The sequence below is a fragment of the Sarcophilus harrisii genome, chromosome X (genome assembly GCF_902635505.1).
Source record: "Sarcophilus harrisii chromosome X, mSarHar1.11, whole genome shotgun sequence".
In the NCBI taxonomy this organism is placed as follows: Eukaryota; Metazoa; Chordata; class Mammalia; order Dasyuromorphia; family Dasyuridae; genus Sarcophilus; species Sarcophilus harrisii.
Window position 1 is genome coordinate 50,178,469 of NC_045432.1, and position 19,562 is coordinate 50,198,030.

The window sequence follows — 19,562 nt, forward strand, 5'->3', positions numbered from 1 at the left end:
ACAGTGGTAAAAAGCCCTGGATGTAAAACCAGAAAATTGGATTTTAAGTTAAAACAATTTCACAACTTTCTGTCTGAGTGATCTTGGATAAAGCTCTGTCTTTCTCTGGGCATCAGGATTTTCCTCTATAAAGCGAAGGTGGAAATATAAAAAATAAAAACTGTTGACACTATTAGCCCACCAGCATCCCATCATCACTAAAGTTCTGTTAGCGATAGAGTAAAAAAAGCTAGATATTCACATGAGGACTCAAAAGACAAACAAAAAATTAAGGAAAAAGAAAGAAAGAAGGAAAATTTGCCATTTTATATAATTAGGGTGCCACAGATTAATCATAGGAGAAGTATGAGAGGAAATAGAAATCTTACTTGATCTCTGCATTCCCAAGAGCACCTAACATATCGGGTCCTTGTTTCTCAAAGTTACCAAGAACCTGGATTTAAAAAGACTCTTCTATTTCACCTCAATAAAGTCTCCTTTTTGAAAACCATAAGATAGGTAGGCCTGCTTTCCATTAATAATTAACAACTGGTGGTTGCACAATTCATTCCAGGGGCAAGAGGAACTTTTTGAAAGACCAAAAAATTATTTTCAAAAGCTTGAGTGGTAGAAAATTAAATAAGAGATGAGGATGGTAGCAGGTAGAACTAGAGAGACGAGGTAATACAGAGGCTGCATTATAAAAGAGAAAAAAGGCAAAACTCAGAGACTGGTGTCAATATAAGAAAGGAGAAGGAAGAAAGCCAAAACTGTATTGCCTCAAGCAACATAAATGACAGATACATAGTGCTGACTTCTTTCTTTTTTTCTATTAAAGATGATGGAGGGACAAGACAAAGGAAAAATGGTAATATATAATGGAAGGAAAAATAAAACCATCATAATTGCTAATATGAATGGGATAAAGATATAAATGGGATAGAAGAATGGATTAAAAAGCAAAACACAATGATTTGTTATTTAAAAGAAACACACACACAAAAAAAAATGAGGGAATGGAACAGAATCTATCATGCCTTAGCTGAATTTAAAAAAAAAACACCCTAAGGTAACAGTATTTATTTCAGACAAGGCAAAGTAAAAATAGATATCGTTAAGACTCAGAGAAAGAAACTACATTGTGTTTAAAGGTATCATAATTACAGCTACTATTTATATGACATTCTAAGGTTAGGATTTATAAAGTACATTACAAGTAGTATCTCACAACATCACTGGGATACAGGTACTCTAATTATGCCCATTTTTCAAATGAGAAACTGGAGAAGTCAGAACACAAATGAATTGCCAGGGTTCCCATAGCTCATCATTTACATACAGAATCTGAACTCAGCTCTTCCCGACTCTCTATCCAGCTCTCTGTCTACTTCAGGGCTTTCTAAACTTTTTCCTCTTGTAACCCCTTCTCACCTGAGGAATTTTTTCATGACCCCAGACATGTGGGTATAAAAAATAGGTATATTACTCACACATCTACTGATAATAAATCTTAATTTTGCAACACCTACATTCAGGTACATCCCTCAATATGGAATCACAATCTACTTCACACTTTGATATTTCAAAGACAATGAAATGGTAAAATATTAACAACATACACAATGGGGCAGAGCCAAGATGGCAGAATAAAGGCAAAGTCTTACCTGAGCTCTCTCAAATGCCCCTCCAAGCAACTTTAAATAATGCCTCAAAATGAATTCTGGAGGGGGGAAACTCATAAAAGGATGAGGTGAAACAATTTTGCAGGCAAAGACAACCTAGGTCAGCGGTAAACTTCTGTTGCACCAGGGTAAAAATTGAGCACAGCTCCCCAGCAAACCAGAGGAAACTTCATCAGCAGTGGCAGTGGTTTTCCAGAGCCCTCTGCCCACATAGTTGGATAACTGTTTAGAATTAAACTACAGGAGATCTTCTGCAGGGTCTGGGTGCAGGGTTCTTGCATAATATAAAATCAGATCCAGGTCACAATCCTAGTTGCAGTCCTAGGGCAAAGAAGAGCACTAGTACACCAGATCTTGCAGACATAAGGGAGCAGGTACACTGGTCACAGTTCTAGTGGTTATGGTAGCTCTAAGACCAAAGCATAGGCTAAGAGAGTAGTAAAACACACCTCTACTTAGATTATACCACCTCGGAAGATCTGAAAATTTACAGATGCACAGAACTAGCATTGAAAATAACTACACAAAAAACCCCTAAAACTTGGGAAAGTGTCAGTTTGCATCCCAAAAAAAGAGCCTAACTTTAACATATATGTAACAGAAAAAAGTAAGCTGGAAAAATAAGCAGACAACAACAATGAAGTAGTTGCAAGCTACTATGGTGACAAGGGAGATCAAAATGAAAACTCAAAAGAAGACAACAAAGTTCAAATTGCTGCATTCAAAGCCTCAAAGACAATTGTGAGTTGGTTTCAGGCCCAAAAAAGAATTCCTGGAACAGCTCAAAAAGTAGTTCAAAAACCAAATAAGAGAAATGGAAGAAAAATTGGAAAATAAAATGAGAATGATGCAAGAAAATTATGAAAAAAGAGCCAACAGTTCAGTAAAGGAGTCACGAAAGAAAATGTGCAAAAAAAAACACCTTATAAAAGATTAAGCCAAATGGTTTTAAAAAAAAAAGCACAAAAATCCACTGAAGAGAATTCCTTATCAAGTAGAATTGGCCAAATGTAAAAGGAGGCACAAAAACCCAATAAAGAAAATAATTTCTTAAAAATGAGATTGGGCACTGAGACTCCATGAGACAAAAAGTAACAATCAAAGACAAAAGAATGAAAAAAGAGAAGAAAATATGAAATATCTCACTAAAAAACTAACCAGGAAATCAGCTCAAGGAAAGATAATTTAACAATGATCAGATTACCTGAAAAACCATGATCAGAAAAAGAGTCTATGCATCATATTTTGAAAAATAATTAAGGAAAACTCCCTTGATATTTTAAAATCATAAGGTAAAATAGAAATTGACAGAATCCAAAGGTCACCACCTCCAAGATATCCCAAAATGAAAACTGCCAGGAACATCGTAACTAAATTCCAGACTTACTAGGCAAAGAAGAAAATATTACAAATAGAAAAAATTTAAATGCCATGGAGTCACAGTCAGGATGACAAAAAATTTAGCATCTTCTTTATTAAATGAATCAGAGAGCTTGGAATATGATATTCCAAAGCGCAAAGGAGTTAGAATTACAACCAAAAATCACCTACCCAGAAAAAACAGTATAATCCAACAGAGAAAAAACGAATATTCAACAAAATAGAATACTTTCAAACATTCCTAATAAATAAAAAGACCAGAGTTTAAAATCAAATGTTATTTTCAAATATAAGACTCATGAAGAGCCTAAAAATGTAAATAGGAAAGAGAAACCAAAAAGGATCCAATAAGGTTAAACTGCTTACATTCCTACATTGTCAAATGATATCTGTTAACTAAATAATGTTATCATTACCAGGAAAATGAGAAGAAAAAACATAAATAGAAGTCAAAGGTAGAAGCTGAATACAATGGAATGATATCTAAAAAAGTAAAATTAAGAAGTGAGAAAGAGGAATGCACTGGGAGAAGTGGAAAGTAAAGGTAGGTATGAAATAGTTTTTACATTAGAGGGTAAGATGGGGAATTAGTGGTGTCATTAGACCTTACTCTCATTAGAAATGGCTCAAAAGGGGCAGCTAGATGGCGCAGTGGACAGAGCACTAGCCCTGAAGTCAGGGGGACCTGAATTCAAACTTGATCTCAGACACGTAACATTTCATAGCTGTGTAACCCTGTCACAAGTAACAAGTCACTTAACCCCAATTGCTTCAGCAAAAAAAGAAAGAAAAAGGGTCAAAGAGGAAAATAATATACACATTCAATTGAGGTAAAAATCTATCTTACCCTACAGGAAAATAGGAGGCTAAGGACATAAAGAAGAGCAGGGATCCTCAAACTTTTTAAATAGGGGGCCAGTTCACTGTCCCTCAGACTGTTGGAGGGCCGGACTATAGTGAAAACAAAAACTTTGTTTTGTGGGCCTTTAAATAAAGAAACTTCATAGCCCTGGGTGAGGGGGATAATCGTCCTCAACTGTCACATCTGGCCCACGGGCTGTAGTTTGAGGACCCCTGAAGAAGAGGATGCTAATAGAGGGAGAGTGGACTGGGAGAGCAGTAGCCAGAAGAAAAACAGATGTGAGGATGGGCAAGGTAAAAGGAAAGGGAGAAAGGATAAATGGGTAGGAAATAAGATGAAGGAAATACACACTGATACTCAGATAAAGGCCTCATTTTTCAAATATGTAGAGAACTGAGTTAAATTTATAAAAAATAAAAGCCATGGGAGCCAAGATGGCGGAGAAGACACACGCGTCTTTCTAAGCTCTTCTCTTACCCTCTTTATCAATAATATATCAAGCCTCAAAAATAGTCTTGACTGCTACAATTCGTAAAGATAAGAAGTAGAACAACTCACCAGCCGAAAAAAATCTGCAGTCTCGCCAAAAAAGGTTGGTTCCGGGGCCAGGGGGGAGATCGGCCCAGACTGGGAGAGAAATTAGGCTCCGAGGAGAGTCTCAAACCGAGGGTGAAGGCACAGATCTCAGCACAAGCGCGCAGCCCCAACCCGCAGTAAGGGGCTTTTCCTTGGGGCAGTTGTGATCCTGCACGGCAGGAGGACCCAGCCCTGGTTAGCCTCCAATCTGCGCAGGGGGGAGCTCGGCTTGGGGCCATAGAGCTTTTTTTTCCAGGGCCGATTTGCATCAGGCAGAGACACTGGGCAGAGTTTGTGGCTGTCTGCGTTCTGCAGTCAGCTGCTAATACTCACAGTCCCACAAGAGGCTCCGGCCTGGGCGGTGACACTTTCACCACTTAGTCTCTAGCCGAGGGCAATCGATAATCCACTCAGCCCTACTAAGCAGTTTGATAGCTCGGCCAGTGCTGAATCCACCTCCTGTTGGGGGAAGGGAAAACTCTCACACAGAGCACTCCCATACCTTGGAGCCGGAAATCGGTTTACATCTCTCCCTATTCTGCAGAGGAAGCTGGTAACCCCCTTGCCTAGGAGACCTACCCTAAAGGCTTTAAAACATGAATAAAAAGATGAAAAGAACAATCGACAGCTTCTATGCAGAAAAAGAGCAGGTCAGCAAACCTGAAGAGACCTCAAACAGCAAAAATGCATCAGACTGTCCTCCTTTACATAATGCTCTCATAGAAGAGGCCATTAAAAGTCTCAAAAGAGAGTTAGAAGATAAATGGGGAAAGGAAAGAGAAGCCTTACAAGAGAGCAACAACTTCCTGAAATACGAATTGGAAAAAATAAAGAATTCACTACAAAGTAGGATTTGTGATTTGGAAAAGACAAAGAACTCGCAAGAAAGTAGGATCCGTGAATTGGAAAAGACAAAGAACACGCAAGAAAGTAGGATCTGTGAATTGGAAAAAGAAAATAATTCACTAAAAAAAAAAATTAGTGAAATGGAAAAAAATTCCACAGACCAAAACAATACATTCAAAAACTCAATTGGACATATACAGAAAGAAGTAAAAAAAGCTAATGAAGAAAATAATTCTTTAAAAATTAGAACTGAACAAATTGAAACTAATGATTCATTGAGACAGCAAGAATCAGTCAAGCAAAAACAAAAAAATGACAAACTGGAAAAAACCATGAATTATCTACTTGCAAAAATGACAGACTTGGAAAATAGATCTAGGAGAGATAATCTGAGGATTATTGGACTTTCTGAAAACTATGATGAAAAAAAGAGCCTAGATACTATTTTACAAGAAATCATCAAAGAGAACTGCCCAGATGTAATAGAATCAGAAGGTAAAATAGGCATTGAAAGAATTCATCGAACACCTTCTGAAAGAAACCCTAAAATAAAAACCCCAAGGAATATTGTGGCAAAATTTCAGAACTATCAGATTAAGGAAAAAATTTTACAAGCAGCCAAAAAAAAACCATTTAAATACCGAGATGCCACAATAAGGATCACCCAAGATCTGGCTGCCTCTACATTAAAGGAAAGAAGGGCCTGGAATATGATATTCCGAAAGGCACAAGAACTTGGGATGCAGCCAAGAATAAACTACCCAGCTAAGCTGAGCATTTTCTTCCAGGGAAGAAGATGGACATTTAATGAAACAAATGAATTCCATTTGTTTCTGAAGAAAAAACCAGAACTAAACAAAAAATTTGATCTCCAAGAATAGAACTCAAGAGATGCAGAAAAGGTAAAAATAACTCTTGAGAATTGTATTTCTGTTGTGGATATACAAAAAGAATACATGTATAATTTGATTGTACTGATATAACATAAAAAAGGGAAGTAGATATGGAAAAGGGATGATGGCAGAATAAGGTGGGAAGGAGGGATAAAAAGAGGGAAACCACATCCCACAAAGAGGCTAAGGAAACTTATCATATCTGAGGGAATTTAGAGAGGGGGAGGAACATTGTGTGAATCTTACTCTCATCAGAGTTGGCTCAAAGAAAAAATAATTGACATTTGTTTTAGAGAAAATTCTCTCTCGCCTCATTAAAAACGGGGGAGAGGAAAAGGGAAAAGAAAAAGAGTAATAAGGGAAGGAAGGGGGAAAGACTCAAAGGGGGGGAGGGAGGGATTATAAAGAGGATAAGTATCGTGATACAAGAGGGGTACATAAGTTTAAAAGGGGGAAAGAGGGTTGGGGGAGGCAAGAATAAGTAAAGCACAATCTGGGGTTATTAGGATGGCAGGAAATACAGATTTAGTAATTCTAACCGTAAATGTGAATGGGATGAACTCCCCCATAAAGAGGAGGCAGATAGCAGACTGGATCAAAAGTCAGAACCCTACAATATGTTGTTTACAAGAAACACATTTAAAGCAGGGGGATACATATAGAGTAAAGGTAAAAGGCTGGAGCAAAATCTATTATGCTTCAGGTGAAGTCAAAAAAGCAGGGGTAGCCATCCTTATCTCAGATCAAGCAAAAGTAAAAATTGATCTAATTAAAAGAGATAAGGAAGGAAACTACATCCTGCTAAAGGGTAGCATAAACAACGAAGCAATATCAATATTAAACATATATGCACCAAGTGGTATGGCACTCAACTTCCTAAAGGAGAAGTTAAGAGAGTTGCAAGAAGAAATAGACAACAAAACTGTAATAGTAGGAGATCTCAACCTTGCACTCTCAGAATTAGACAAATCAAACCACAAAACAAATAAGAAAGAAATTAAAGAAGTAAATAGAATATTAGAAAAATTAGGTATGTTGGATCTTTGGAGAAAATTGAATGGAGATAGAAGGGAATATACTTTCTTCTCAGCAGTTCATGGAACCTATTCAAAAATTGACCATATATTAGGACATAAAGACCTCAAAATTAAATGCAAGAAAGCAGAAATAGTAAATGCTTTCTTTTCAGATCATGATGCAATAAAAACTACATTCAACAAAAAGTTAGGGGGAAATAGACCAAAAAGTAATTGGAAACTAAACAATCTCATCTTAAAGAATGATTGGGTGAAGCAGCAAATTATAGATACAATTAATAATTTCACTCAAGATAATGACAATGATGAGACATCATACCAAAATTTGTGGGATGCAGCCAAAGCGGTAATAAGAGGGAATTTTATATCCTTAGAGGCTTACTTGAATAAAACAGAGAAAGAAAAGATTAATGAATTGGGCTTGCAACTAAAAAAACTAAAAAAAGACCAAATTAAAAACCCCCAATCAAATACTAAATTGGAAATTCTAAAATTAAAAGGAGAAATTAAAAATATTGAAAGTAAAAAAACTATTGAACTAATTAATAAAACTAAGAGTTGGTTCTATAAAAGACAAAAAATAGATAAGCCTTTGGTAAATCTGATTAGAAAAGGAGGAGGAAAATGAAATTATAGTCTTAAAATGAAAAGGGAGAACTTTCCACCAATGAAGAGGAAATTAGAGAAATAATGAGTTATTTTGCTCAACCTTTATGCCAATAAATTTGATAACCCAAGTGAAATGGATGACTACCTCCAAAAACAGACTTCCCAGACTAACAGAGGAAGAAGTAAATTGCTTGAATAGTCCCATTTCAGAAAAAGAAATAGAACAGGCAATTAAACAACTCCCAAGAAAATCCCCAGGACCAGATGGTTTAATGTGAATTTTACCAAACATTTAAAGAACAATTGGCCCCAATGCTATATAAATTATTTGATAAAATATGGAATGAAGGAGTCCTACCAAATTCCTTCTATGACACAGACATGGTACTGATACCTAAACCAGGTAGGCTGAAAACAGAGAAAGAAAATTATAGACCAATCTCCCTAATGAATATTGATGCTAAAATCTTAAATAAGATATTAGCAAAAAGACTACAGAAAATCATCTCCAAGATAATACACTATGATCAAGTAGGATTTATACCAGGAATGCAGGGCTGGTTCAATATTAGGAAAACTATCAATATAATTGGCCATGTTAATAACCAAATTAACAAAAACCATATGATCATCTCAATAGATGCAGAAAAAGCATTTGATAAAATCCAACATCCATTCCTATTAAAAACACTTGAGAGTATAGGAATAAATGGACTTTTCCTTAAAATAATCAGCAGCATCTATTTAAAACCATCAGTAAGCATCATATGTAATGGAGACAAACTGCAACCATTCCCAATAAGATCTGGAGTGAAACAAGGTTGCCCACTATCACCGTTACTATTTAATATTGTATTAGAAACGCTAGCTATAGCAATAAGAGCTGAGAAAGAGATTAAAGGAATAAGAATAGGCAATGAGGAAGCCAAATTATCACTCTTTGCCGATGACATGATGGTATACTTAGAGAACCCCAGAGATTCTGCTAAAAAGTTATTAGAAATAATCCACAACTTTAGCAAAGTTGCTGGTTATAAAATAAACCCACATAAGTCATCAGCATTCTTATATATCACTAACAAAATCCAACAGTCAGAGTTACAAAGAGAAATTCCATTTAAAGTAACTACTGATAATATAAAATATTTAGGAATCTATCTGCCAAGGGAAAATCAGAAACTTTATGAGCAAAATTACAGACCACTTTTCACACAAATTAAGTCTGATCTAACCAATTGGAAAAATATTAAATGCTCTTGGATAGGGCGAGCAAATATAATAAAGATGACAATATTACCTAAACTAATCTATTTATTTAGCGCTATACCAATCAGACTCCCAAAAAACTATTTTAATGACCTAGAAAAAATAACAACAAAGTTCATATGGAAAAACAAAAGGTCAAGAATTTCAAGGGAATTAATGAAAAAAAAATCAAATGATGGTGGCTTAGCTGTACCAGATCTAAAATTATATTATAGAGCAGCAGTTACCAAAACTATTTGGTATTGGCTAAGAAATAGATTAGTTGATCAGTGGAATAGATTAGGTTCAAGGGATAAAACAGTCAACAAATATAGCAACCTAGTCTTTGACAAACCCAAAGATCCCAGCTTTTGGGATAAGAACTTACTGTTTGATAAAAATTGCTGGGAAAATTGGAAACTAATATGGCAGAAACTAGGCATTGATCCATACTTAACGCCGTACACCAAGATAAGGTCAAAATGGGTTCATGACCTAGGCATAAAGAATGAAATTATTAATAAATTAGAGGAACATAGGATAGTTTACCTCTCAGACCTGTGGAAGGGGAAGGTCTTTATGACCAAAGCAGAACTAGAGATCATTACTGATCACAAAATAGAAAATTTCGATTATACCAAACTGAAAAGTTTTTGTACAAACAAAACTAATGCAGACAAGATTAGAAGGGAAGCAATAAACTGGGAAAATATTTTTACAGTCAAAGGTTCTGATAAAGGCCTCATTTCCAAAATATATAGAGAATTAACTCTAATTTATAAAAAATCAAGCCATTCTCCAATTGAAAAATGGTCAAAGGATATGAACAGACAATTCTCAGATGAAGAAATTGAAACTATTTCTAGTCATATGAAAAGATGCTCCAAGTCATTATTAATCAGAGAAATGCAAATTAAGACAACTCTAAGATACCACTACACACCTGTCAGATTGGCTAAGATGACAGGAAAAAATAATGATGATTGTTGGAGGGGATGTGGGAAAACTGGGACATTGATTCATTGTTGGTGGAGTTGTGAACGAATCCAACCATTTTGGAGAGTAGTTTGGAACTATGCTCAAAAAGTTATCAAACTGTGCATACCCTTTGATCCAGCAGTGTTACTACTGGGATTATATCCCAAAGAGATTATAAAGAAGGGAAAGGGACCTGTATGTGCACGAATGTTTGTGGCAGCCCTTTTTGTAGTGGCTAGAAACTGGAAACTGAATGGATGTCCATCAGTTGGAGAATGGCTGAATAAATTGTGGTATATGAATATTATGGAATATTACTGTTCTGTAAGAAATGACCAACAGGATGATTTCAGAAAGGCCTGGAGAGACTTACACGAACTGATGCTGAGTGAAATGAGCAGGACCAGGAGATCATTATATACTTCAACAACAATACTATATGATGACCAGTTCTGATGGACCAGGCCATCCTCAGCAACGAGATCAACCAAATCATTTCTAATGGAGCAGTAATGAACTGAACTAGCTATGCCCAGAAAAAGAACTCTGGGAGATGACTAAAAACCATTACATTGAATTCCCAATCCCTATATTTATGCACACCTGCATTTTTGATTTCCTTCACAAGCTAATTGTACAATATTTCAGAGTGATTCTTTTTGTACAGCAAAATAATGTTTTGGTCATGTATACTTATTGTGTATCTAAGTTATGTTTTAATATATTTAACATCTACTGGTCATCCTGCCATCTAGGGGAGGGGGTGGGGGGGGTAAGAGGTGAAAAATTGGGACAAGAGGTTTGGCAATTGTTAATGCTGTAAAGTTACCCATGTATATATCCTGTAAATTAAAGGCTATTAAATAAAAAAAAAAAATAAAAGCCATTTGCCAATTGATAAATGGTCAAAGAATGCCAACAGGTAGTTTTCAGATGAAAAAACTACCTACGGTCAGATGAAAAGTGCCACAAAACACCACTGATTAGAGAAATGCAAATTAAAGGAACTCTAAGGTATCATCCCACACCTATCATGTTGTCTAACATGACAGAAAAGGAAAATGACAAATGCTGGAGGAGATATAAAAAAATTGGGACACTAATGCAGTATTGGTAGAGGCATGAACTGGTTCAACCATTTTGGAGAACAATATGGTTCTATGTCCAAAGGGCTATAAACTGTATATGCCCTCTGACTCTGCAATGAGCCCTATCTAGTATGTATCCCAAAGAGATTTTTTTTTTAAGGAAAAGACACTATACATGCAAAAATATTTATACCAGCTTTTTGTGATGGCAAAGAGCTGGAAATCAAGGGGATGCTCATCAATTGGGGGATGGTTTAAAAAGTTATGAGTATATAAATGGGATGGAATACTCTGTGCTATAGGAAGGAAATGATAAGTGGGATACTTCCAGAAAAACCATCATGAACTGATGCAAAGTGAAATGAACAAAACCAGGAGAACATTATTCACAGAAACAACAATATTATATGAAAAACAACTATGAATAACTTGGCTATTTTCAGCAATACAATGATTTAAGACAAATTTGAAGGACTTATGATGAAAAATGCCATCCATCTTTAGAGAAAGAACTGAGGAAGTCAGAATGCATATTGAAGCACATTTTTTAAAAATCTCTTTTTTTTTCTTTTTTCGGGGATCTGTGTTTTCTTTTACAACATGACTAATATGGAAATATGTTTTGCATACTTTTAAAAAATTAGATGCTGCAGCCCTTTGGTTAATGTGGTTACAATTGAATGGGAATCTCAAGGAGCATATCTATTTTTTTTTACTTAAAATTATTCATGTGCTACTGCAATACATAAGGAACTTATAATTCAACTTAGGCAAAAATAATAAATCATCCTTGATGAACTAACACAACAAAATCTCTACTCAATAAGGGAAGGATGAACAAAGGATGAACAAACATCCATAATGTAATGTAAAGGATAAATAAGTCACAAAACAATCCATAGAAACAATGGCTACACAAATAAAATGATAATAAAACAATATCTCAAATTGTATAACATAAAGCTACAGCATTAATTTGAAGAAAATTATTATTTGTGGACACAAATAAATTAGAGAAAAGAGAAAATCAATTAAGCATGCAGCAAATATGAAAAAAAGAAATTATCTTAAACTACCAAAAATAAAATTCTTGCAAGAGAGAAACTAATTTGAAAACAAATGTTATTGACATCATCAATAAAACTATGCCATGATTTTTAAGAAAACAGTAATATACAAATCATTATTCAATTTTATATTTATAAAAGAGCAAAACCAAATTGCTGAAATAAAAATGAGAACAAGAAAGCACAACAAATGGAGAGGAACTAAAGTAATGAAAAATAATTATACATGATTAAATGCAAAAGAAATGAAAACTCTAAATGGAAGAACATTTTTAAAATAAGAAGAATCCAAGTTAACGGGATAAGAAAGAAAGACTCTAAACAAAACAATTATAGGAAAAGAAATTAAATAAGCCACAAAGGAACTTCCAAAGGAAAGAACTCCCAGGACCAAATGGATTTACAAGTGAAATTTATTACTCTTTCAAAAACAATTAACTCCTATACTAACTACACTCAGTAGTTTGTGGGGGGTGGGGGGTGGGGAGGGAGGGTGTGGATGGAAGGGAGAAAAGCAACAGGTTACCAAAGTCTTTTTATGAAACACACACACAAAAATAAACATATGGTCATAATACCCACATCAGAAAATTAAAACATAAAAAGAAAATTATAGACCAATATCATTAATGAATATTGACAAAAAACGTTGAATAATATTAACATAAATGGTACAGCAACATATTAAAAGAATTATTCATCATGGCCTGATTGGATTTTTGCCAGGAATATATAAGGATGGTTTAATATTCAGAAAACTATAACTTTAACAAACATATTAATAACAAATGTAAAGCTCCATGATTATATTAATAGACAAAGTATTAAAAGGACAATACACAGCAACAATTTTTTAAAATTAAAAAGCATTGGCATAAAGAGATTTTATTTAACATGTTCAAAGTATTTAAAACTGGCACTTAGCATTATTTGTAACAGACAAGCACAGCTTTTCCAACAACATTGGAAAGAAAGTAAGGATGTCCTACAGCTCCACTATTGTTTAACCTGGCACTAGAAATGCTAGTTGTAGCAATAAGATTAGAAAAAAGAAATAGAGGAGAACAAGCATAAGCAAAGAGACACAAAATTTTATTTATTACAGACAATATGGTAGTCTTGCTGAAAAAACTCCAGAGATTCAAGAAAGAAATTAATCGAGGGAAAAGACTCATTATTTAACAAACGTACTTGGAAAAACTGGCTGCCAATTTGGTGAGAAAGGAAATTTCGATATACATCTTCTGCCAGTGAATTCCAGATGGATTAGCGACTAGCATAAAAAAGACCTCTAAACAAGGTGGAAGAAATGGAATTCACTATTTAATCTCAGTTGAGAAAGGGAAATGTGATGGAATATATTAGATCACAAAAATTAAGAAAATGATAGATTCAAGGAAGCCTGGGAAGTATAGTATGAAGTCATAATGAAATGAACAAAACCAAAAGAATGATTTTAACAATGATTACAACCCCGCAAAGAAAAACAACCTTGAAAGACTCAAGAACTCTGATCAATGCAATGAGTGATCACTATAACAAAGACTGATGATCAATCAAGCTTTCCACAGCTCAGCAAAGAAGTGATGAACTAGAGGTGAAGAATGAGGACATACATTTTCAGAAAGAGTCGATAGGTCAATTTGTTTTGCTTGACTGTACTTATTTGTTACAAGGTACAGTTTTATTTAGGGGGTGGAAGAGAGACTAGAGGCAGAATGACAGATGAAAAAAAGACCATCAATGAAATATTCTGAAATCATACTTTAGAGTGCAGAAGACAATTCAAAAGGGATCAACAAAGGACATCATTGATCATAGTGTAAACTTATGTAAGAGATATTTCTCATATACACACAGTCCCAATTAATCAGTATTCAACCCCCTACACACACATGAGAGAGAGAGAGAGATAGAGAGAGACAGAGACAGACAGACAGACACAGACCTTTAGATTAAGTTAAAGAACCAATGAATATGTCAGCTAAGTAAGAACAACTTCCAGACACCTCTATTGAATCAATCCATCAAAGGGGCTAAACTAAGTATAAGGATGAAGCAGTTTAGTCGCTGAATTGAATGGGATAAGGAAATGTAGTGGGATTGGTTGAAAAAAAACTGACATACACCTTTAGGCTTAGGTATAGTAAAAGAAAGTATCTGAGCAAGAAAGCAGTTAAGCTTTTGGCAAGTTTTGAGAAGCCAAACACTGGCACCTATAATCACAGGTCAGGGTGTGAAGGAATGGGGAAGGTTGGAAATGAGCCCAATAGGAATGCCATTTATTTCAGTCATCAAAGAAACTGGCTCAGAAATAAACAATGCATAGAGTTGGTAACCAAAAGAACCAGGCTGACTAAGGAAAGGTAGCTTAAGTAAGAGTGAACTCTTTGGAGTGGAAAGAAATGCAGCTTTGGTTCTCTACAAGGTTCTAAACCTGGGAGTCCAGCAGAAAGTTCTATACACCTTGTGGGAGATCAATGAAGACTCTAGAAAAGGAAACAGTGACTTCTATCCAATGAGGATCTGTATTATTTCTTACATACATGGGATTTCTAAGCATAAATCCTAGCTTTTCCCTTGAATATTATATGTATCTGTGGGAGAGTGTGTCCCAGATTTGGGGGAAATTTTGTTTTGTACTAACTGCTCTTATTATACCATGTCAGTATGTATTCCTTTCAAAAGGCTAATTACTTTTGATTAAGCTAACTGATATAAACTAGATAATCAACGAGAAGAATACTGGTAGATTCTCATGAGAAATAACATGAGGAAAAAACTCCAAATCATGAGGGTTAATACGGTAATCATGGGGGGAGAAGTAGCTAGCCATCCTTGGGGACCATGGATAAGCAAATGCAAGGGGAATTTGGGAAAAGTGGTTCCAGAAAGCATCCATACCTTTTAAAAAATCCATGTGAAATATAAATTATATTTTAATATACAATTGCTTTTTCTTCTTTGTATCTATAAAAATCATGTTTGTAGTTTGTCAAGTTTATAACAGAAAAATAAGTATGGAGGAGAAATTTTTTTCTTTTCAACAAATGGAAGGAATAATTGGAGAGGATATATCTGCAACATTACATTTAAAACAGACCTTCTGTACAGTAAAAAATACAATTAAAGAAAAAATAACAGACTAGGACAACTTCATCGTAAATATCAAATAAAAACAGGATATTAAAAATATAAGGAACAGATAAAAAGCCTACATACACATTGAACCAAGTCCACAATAGTCAAATAATTTGAAAGCCAATTTTTTTCATCAAATAACATATTTTGTTGACCTCTAACCAAATACTGCCAAGTAGCATTACTTCTATTCATGTACTATTAAAGACAGAAGGATAATTCTTTATGTATTTTAAGATAATACAGAATAGCCAACCAAGAGTTCAAAGGTACATTAAAGATACTGCTTAATCATTTTCTCTCATAATTTTTTAAAAAGCAGAACTAATCATTTGGGATTTTTTTTTACCACCACCTCCCCAATATGGAAAATCAAACTCTCTCTTGAGATTATTGAAGTTATGATGGTAGGAATAAGGTAAACTGACAAGCACACAGGTTCATCTTGGAAGGCATGTAACTGACACCTTATGTGAATTAATAACTTATGCATAACAAAATACATGGCATCAGTGCATGAAAGAAAGCATTTTCCAATACTAGGCCACCCTCAGGCTCCTGTATTAATTAGGTTCTACATTATCCTTTATGGAATTATAGATTAATTATTGAACAGACAATTTCCAAATGAGGAAACACAAATTGTTAATAACTCCATGAAAAATGATCAATCTCACTAATAAAAGAGATGCAAATGAAAATGACTTTGAGATACTACATCACACTTGACAAACTGGCAAGAATAATTTAAAAGAACAAAACGATGCAGATAGGATTGTGGAGAGATAGGTATACTCATTCATTATGGGTGGAATTGCAAATAAACCATAAGTTCCTTCAGAGGAGAGATTGTGTTTTGGGGGAGTTTTTTTTTTCTTTTTTGTTATCCTTGATCCTCAGCTCAATGCCAGTCATATAGCAGAAGCTTAATAAATACGAACTAACGGATTAAAGTGAATGATTATAGATTCCTTCTGAAGAATAATCTGGCACTGACTATAGTCAATGTTAAAACCTAATCATAACCCTTTTATAGTAGAAATAACATCTATTCCACTAGAGTTAGTGGAAAAATTTGGTAAAATTGTTCAGGGGACTAAGATCAGAACCACATGAGTAGCTTCCTGATCACCTGAATATAAATTCCAGTAGTAATCAGAGAGTCCTCAGGTTTGAAGTATCATGCTGCCTAAGTATATCACAGTGCCCAATACAAAGTCAGGGGAGCTGGACTCACAACTCGACCCACACTGGATCCTTGCTGAATATCCTTCCCATGTTATTGTTAAGCAAGCTTACTATTATTTTTTAATGTTATATAGTCAAAGTGTTTATTTCATTTTAATCCAGAGCCTGCACCACAGGAGCAGCCAGAATCTTTTGATTCTGTAATTCCTTCATTGGGAATATACCCTAGCGGCATTATTTTTAAAAGAGAGAAAATATTCTATTCAAAGAATTTCAAAGCAGAATCATTTGCAATCGCAACCAATCCTCTTCCTCCCGAAACTAGAAGCAACATAAATGTTCACTTCAAAATAATTATGGAATATTAACGGAATGGAATAGTATAAAGCAATTAAGATGGATGAGTACAAGGAATACAAAGGAATTGGGGGGGAACCTTGTGGAATAATGCAAAGAATAAAAAAGGCAGAATCAAAAGAAGGAAGCACACACTAACTTATCGAAAGAGGAAAAGTTAATGAGAACAAAAAAAACGCATACTTTTGGTATAGACTTAAAAGGAGATACTGAAAAATATTGTAATACTTTATGATTTGGAATTAACTAGGAACAAGTGTTTATTAAGTGTCTCTTGTGTGCCAGGCCTTGTGTTGTGTTTTTCAATATGACTTCATCTGAATTTGAATTTAAATTCAAATGAATATTAATACATTTATAATGATAATTAATGTTGTTTTACTCCAAAATGTTAAAAAAAAAAGAAAAGAAAAATAATTAATGGTATCACTAAGGCAAGAAGATACAAAATAAAGGCAGAAATACAATGAATGTCTATTTAAATCACCAAGAAAATGCAGAATGAAGAGATAGAAAGAAAAATTAAATTCAAAGTAATTACAGAAGGCATAATATACCTGGGAATTCAACTACCAATGCATAGTCAGAATTTATGTCAATATAACTACAGAGTCCACTCCTTACAGAATTTAAGATATAATTGGAAAGAGGTTAATTTTTCATGACTAGGTTGTGCTAATGAAAAATTTTAAATAGGATGTTGTAAATTAAATACAGCAAACCAGAAAAGGGAACTACCTTATGGAACTAAACAAAATTTATTGAGAGAAACTAGTCATGAATGTCATGTGAAACAATGAAGAAAATGCAAAGATCACTAGACCTCAAATTACATTGTAAAGCTGTAAATATCAGAATGACTAAAAAATAAAATAGTAAAATCAGTGGAACAATCTAGATGAACAAAACTTAGACACAAATCAATATAGTAGAACACTTGACTGCTGAGGGAGAGACTATGTATTTAATAAGACTTACAAGGAAAAGCTGAAAAGCGATTTTATAAAAATTAGGTTTAGACCTACACACACACACACACACAAACATACACACAGAGTACATATCCTGCAATAAACTGCAAATGGACACTGAACCAAAAAAAAAAAAAAAAAAAAAGCTCACATAAAAATAAATGAAGGCAAATGGAAGGAGGTACTTTTCACAGTGATGAGTAGGAAAATAGAAATCTTAAACAAACAAGGGAGGAGAGGAGATGATAAAATATAAATTCAATTATATAAAATTTAAAAGCTTTTGAATGAACACAAGGCAATTGGAAAATGAAAAAGTTTCATTTTTTTTTTTGCTGAAGTAATTGGGGTTAAGTGACTTGCCCATGATCACACAGCTAGGAAGTATTAAGTGTCTGAGACCAGATTTGAATTCAGGTTCTCCTGACTTCAGGGCTGATGCTCTATCCATTGCACCACCTGGTTGCCCCCAAATAAAATTTTTAAGATAATCTTTATATAAAAAATATCTAGCCAAGTTTGTGTCTGTTCCCAGACGCAAAAATTTTAAACCAAGAATCAGTCCCCAATAGTTCAGTAGGCAAAGGATTTGCATAATTTTCAAAGGGAGAAATAAAAACTATAAGCAACCATGTGGAAAAACATTCCAAATAACTAGTAAGAAAAACTCCAATATTGCAGAAGAAGAATTCTTGGACAAACACGGGCTAAACAATCATAAAACATAAAGGAAAAAATTGAGAATTTTTTGAACAAAATTAATTCAATTAGAAGAAAGTGGGGGAAATGTTTAATTAATTTAAAAACTCAGGGTACATAAGTGAATAAATAAAAATATATAAGATTAAGAGTCATTCTCTAATAGTCAAAGAATATGAAGAGGCAGTTTCCAAATCACTAATAAAAATAAATGTAAATCAGAAAAATTCTGAGGTTGTACCTCACAACTATGAGATTGGCAAAGATGACAAATTGGAAAATGACAACTGTTTCAAAGGCTGATGGAAAACAGGCATTACTAGTGGAACCATTTATTAAACCATCAAACTATTCAGGAAGGCAATTTCAAACTTTATCAAGAAAGTCATTAAACTGTGCATACTATATGACCCAGGATACCTCTTGTAGGCATACTCTAAAGAGATCAGAGAGAGGATAAAAACCCATCTATACAAAAGATTTACAGCACTACTTTTTTTTCTGTAGCAGAGAAAAGGAAAGAAACAGTCCTCATCAATTGTAGAATGGCAGAGGAAATTATTGTACATAAATGGAATGTTATTGGGCTATGAGAAATGATAAAAGGAATCAATTCAAAGAAACTGGACTTACATGAACTGACCAAGAGTGAAATATGCAGGAAAAGGAGAGCAATTTATTATACAAAGACTATATTAACAAAGTAGGTGTTTCACGGGGTTTGGTGATAGGCAAAAGATGGTAGAATGGGATGAAGTAGTACAACACAATTGTCTCTCAACCTAGCCTCAACAAATATAGAGGAAAAACACAAAAGAAGAAACCATAATGGATCATTTTTTTCAGCCCAAGATCACAAATTAAGATCCGAGGCAAGTGTCCAGGGCACCAATATAGATCAGTGGTGGACTAGCAACTCTTATAGTTGCTTTTTCCCTACCAAATTGGGATCTTGCACTTGGCT